The sequence below is a fragment of the Urocampus carinirostris genome, unplaced genomic scaffold (genome assembly GCF_059441175.1).
Source record: "Urocampus carinirostris isolate Australia breed hairy pipefish unplaced genomic scaffold, RoL_Ucar_1.0 HiC_scaffold_249, whole genome shotgun sequence".
NCBI lineage: Eukaryota > Metazoa > Chordata > Actinopteri > Syngnathiformes > Syngnathidae > Urocampus > Urocampus carinirostris.
This window is the reverse complement of record NW_028283341.1, coordinates 2,501-6,331: the sequence shown is the minus strand read 5'-3', so window position 1 is coordinate 6,331 and position 3,831 is coordinate 2,501. Positions and strand designations below refer to the sequence as shown.

The following is a 3,831-nucleotide window of genomic DNA, read 5'->3' as shown; positions in this document are numbered from 1 at the left end:
CCGTCTCGAGCCACACCCAGACGTCCGACCGTCGCGGAGCCCGACGCCACGCGTGCTAGGGCTCCGCGCGAAACATCGTTTCACGACACCCGCTCGTCAGCCCGTCCGAACGTATACGAGTGTCGCGCGGCCCCCCGGGCCCGGCTGTAGCCACAGCCTCGTCCCGGACCAGGGCCGCACCGCCACCAGCAGCGCCCCCCCGGCGGCAGACGCACTCTGGTTGATCCTGCCAGTAGCATATGCTTGTTTTCAAGATTAAGCCATGCATGTCTAAGTACGAATGGCCAGTACAGTGAAACTGCGAACGGCTCATTAAATCAGTTATGGTTCCTTTGATCGCTCCACCGTTACTTGGATAACTGTGGCAAATCCAGAGCTAATACATGCAAACGAGCGCCGACTCGCGGGCGGGGCTCCGGCCTCGCCCCGGGGACGCGTGCATTTATCAGACACAAAAACCCACGCGGTGTCCGGCGGGCGGGGGCTCAGCCGTCGCGCGCGTCCCCCGCGTCCGGCCTCCGCCTCTCCGGGCGGGGGCGTAAGCGGCGCGGGCGGCTCCGCGCGCGCCGGTCCTCGTTCCGCCGGCCCGGCCCCCCCTTTGTGTTGACTCAGGATAACCTCGTGCCGATCGCTCGCCCACCCGAGGCGGCGACGACTCATTCGAATGTCTGCCCTATCAACTTTCGATGGTAGACTCTGCGCCTACCATGGTGACCACGGGTAACGGGGAATCAGGGTTCGATTCCGGAGAGGGAGCATGAGAAACGGCTACCACATCCAAGGAAGGCAGCAGGCGCGCAAATTACCCACTCCCGACACGGGGAGGTAGTGACGAAAAATAACAATACGGGACTCGTTCGAGTCTCCGTAATTGGAATGAGCCGAACACAAACCCATCGGCCAGCATCCATTGGAGGGCAAGTCTGGTGCCAGCAGCCGCGGTAATTCCAGCTCCAATAGCGTATTTTAAAGTTGCTGCAGTTAAAAAGCTCCTAGTTGGACCCCGGGACGCGAGCTGACGGTCCGCCGCGAGGCGTGCATCCGTCTGTCCCAGCCCCTGCCTCTCGGCAAAAGCCCCCGTGATGCCCTTCGCTGGGTGTCACTCGCGGGGCCCGAAGCGTTTACTTTGAGGAAATTAGAGTGTTCAAAGCAGGCCACACGGCCGCCCCTGCATATCGCAGCTGGGAATAATGGAATAGGACTCCGGTTCTATTTTGTGGGTTGTCATGAACTGGGGCCATGATTAAGAGGGACGGCCGGGGGCATTCGTACTGCGCCGCTAGAGGTGAAATTCTTGGACCGGCGCAAGACGGACGAGAGCGAAAGCATTTGCCAAGAATGTTTTCATTAATCAAGAACGAAAGTCGGAGGTTCGAAGACGATCAGATACCGTCCTAGTTCCGACCATAAACGATGCCGACTCGCGATCCGGCGGCGTTATTCCCATGACCCGCCGAGCAGCACCCGGGAAACCGACCAAGTGTCTGGGTTCCGGGGGGAGTATTGTTGCAAAGCTGAAACTTAAAGGAATTGACGGAAGGGCACCACCAGGAGTGGAGCATGCGGCTTAATTTGACTCAACACGGGAAACCTCACCCGGCCCGGACACGGAAAGGATTGACAGATTGAAGGCTCTTTCTCGATACCGTGGGTGGTGGTGCATGGCCGTTCGTAGTTGGTGGAGCGATTTGTCTGGTTAATTCCGATAACGAACGAGACTCAAACATACTAAATAGTACCGCGGCCCCCCGCGCGGTCGGCGGCAGAAAACTTCTTAGAGGGACAAGTGGCTCTCAGCCACACGAGAATGAGCAATAACAGGTCTGTGATGCCCTTAGATGTCCGGGGCTGCACGCGCGCCACACTGAGCGTATAAGCGCGTCGTCTATCCCCGCGCCGGCAGGCGCGGGTAATCCTATGAACCCCGCTCGTGACAGGGCCTGGGGATTGCAATTATTTCCCACCAACGAGGAATTCCCAGTAAGCGCGGGTCATTAGCCTGCGTTGATTAAGTCCCTGCCCTTTGTACACACCGCCCGTCGCTACTACCGATCGGATGGCTTAGTGAGGTCCTCGGATAGTCCCCGCCGGGGCCGGCCCCGGCTCCGGCGGTGTGCCAGAAGACGGTCGAACTTGACTATCTAGAGGAAGTAAAAGTCGTAACAAGGTTTCTGTAGGTGAACCTGCAGAAGGATCATTAACGTACGAGCGGCAGCAGATCCGCCTCGGTACACCCCCGACGAGCCAGACGCCGAGGGCGGCGGGTCGTCGCAGGCGGAGGAAGAGGGTAGACCGGGACGGGACGGGACGGGGGGCGCGGCGCGGGTCACTCCCGGGCCGCGCGTCGGAGCGAGTTCGGCGGGCGCCACGCGGCGCGGCGCGACGCGAGAAAAGGCGGCGGGCGATGTCGCGCTACCTCCGTGCGAGCGGGGTAGCGCGCTCGTCCGACGACCCCAGTAGCGCGGCGCGGCGCGACGACAGGCGACCGCCAGCGACGGGCGAAAGGCGGCGGCCGTGCGCGGGACCCCCGTAACCGGGGAATCCCCCTATGCCGACGACCCTAGCTCGGCGCGGTTCTCGCGCTTCCGGCGCGCGCTTCCTGGGCGGCACTCGCCTCGACGACCTCCCGTCCTTTAAAGGTAACGGTTCGGGCCGGCGCCCCGGCGTCCGTCCGCCCGTCGGTGTCGCGTGTCCGTGCGGCGCGGGGCTGCTCTCGGCGAGGGTCGCCGAGCAAGCGGATCCCCGCACGGATCACAACGGCCGTATGGCGGCGGCGTCGGGACGCCCGCCCGAGACGAAGGTTCAGGGCGACGAAACGGTGCTCCCACCGGCTACCTTTTTCCCCGGCCAAACGCGTCCGTCGGCCGGAGCCCTCGAGGGGCCGCGTAGCGCGCGCGTGGGCCGGCCCCCGGACACCGGAGTCCCTCCCGGGGCTCCGGACACCGGGGGTTCGGTTCCGCGCGGTCCGCCGCGGTCTCCTCTGTCCATCCATAGTCCGGGCAGGCCGCGGCCGGGTCGGGGGCCAGTCCCCCCTCGGTGTCAGCGCGGTCGCGCCGCCCTTGTAAACCAAACCCACTCGCTGACGGGTAGCAACACCCAAAGCGTCGCTTCGCGGCGCGGCGGGGCTTCCAAGTCGGATGGCCTTCCGGGGTCCGGGTAGGAGACGCCGGGGGCCGGCCTCAGCGCCGAGCCCCCGACCTACCCGGCGAGTCCGGTCGCCGAGTCGTGTCAGGCCCGAGCGGGAGACGCCGGGCGCCGGCCTCAGCGCCGAGCGCCCGACCTACCCGGGCCGACGCACGTCTCGGGCGCCGTCGCGGCCCCGAGCGGGAGACGCCGGGCGCCGGCCTCAGCGCCGCGCGCCCGACCCGCTCGGCTCGTCGCGGCGTCGCGCGTATCGCGCCCGTCGGTAACCGCGCCGCGGGTTAGGGGCTCGCTCGCGGGAGCGACCGAACGGCACCCGCGGCGCGTTCGTCTCCGGTACAAACCCTGTCGTGAATTTGTCTCCGATCGTCCCGGGCGGACGTAAAAGGGCCCAAACGTACGACTCTTAGCGGTGGATCACTCGGCTCGTGCGTCGATGAAGAACGCAGCTAGCTGCGAGAACTAATGTGATTTGCAGGACACATTGATCATCGACACTTTGAACGCACATTGCGGCCCCGGTTTTACCCCGGGGCCACGCCTGTCTGAGCGGCGCTTTCCAATCGATCGGACGCGGGCCGGGCCCTCCGCGACATTCCGCCGGTCCGTCCGGCGGGTGGCGCGAGAACCCGGTCCGCGCGGGCGAGGCTCGGGCCCTCCGCGACATTCCGCCGGTCCGCCCGGCGGGTG

General features: G+C 65.2%; 2 non-coding genes across 2 annotated transcripts; both read left to right on the top strand.

Annotated features, from left to right (window-relative positions):
• Positions 1-213: 213 nt before the first annotated feature.
• On the top strand, positions 214-2,200 carry LOC148344848 (18S ribosomal RNA). The gene has a single exon (XR_015849053.1). It is a non-coding gene; the product is annotated as an 18S ribosomal RNA (ribosomal RNA).
• A 1,342-nt stretch (positions 2,201-3,542) lies between these two features.
• Positions 3,543-3,696, top strand: LOC148344847 (5.8S ribosomal RNA). The gene has a single exon (XR_015849052.1). It is a non-coding gene; the product is annotated as a 5.8S ribosomal RNA (ribosomal RNA).
• The last annotated feature ends 135 nt before the right edge of the window (positions 3,697-3,831 follow it).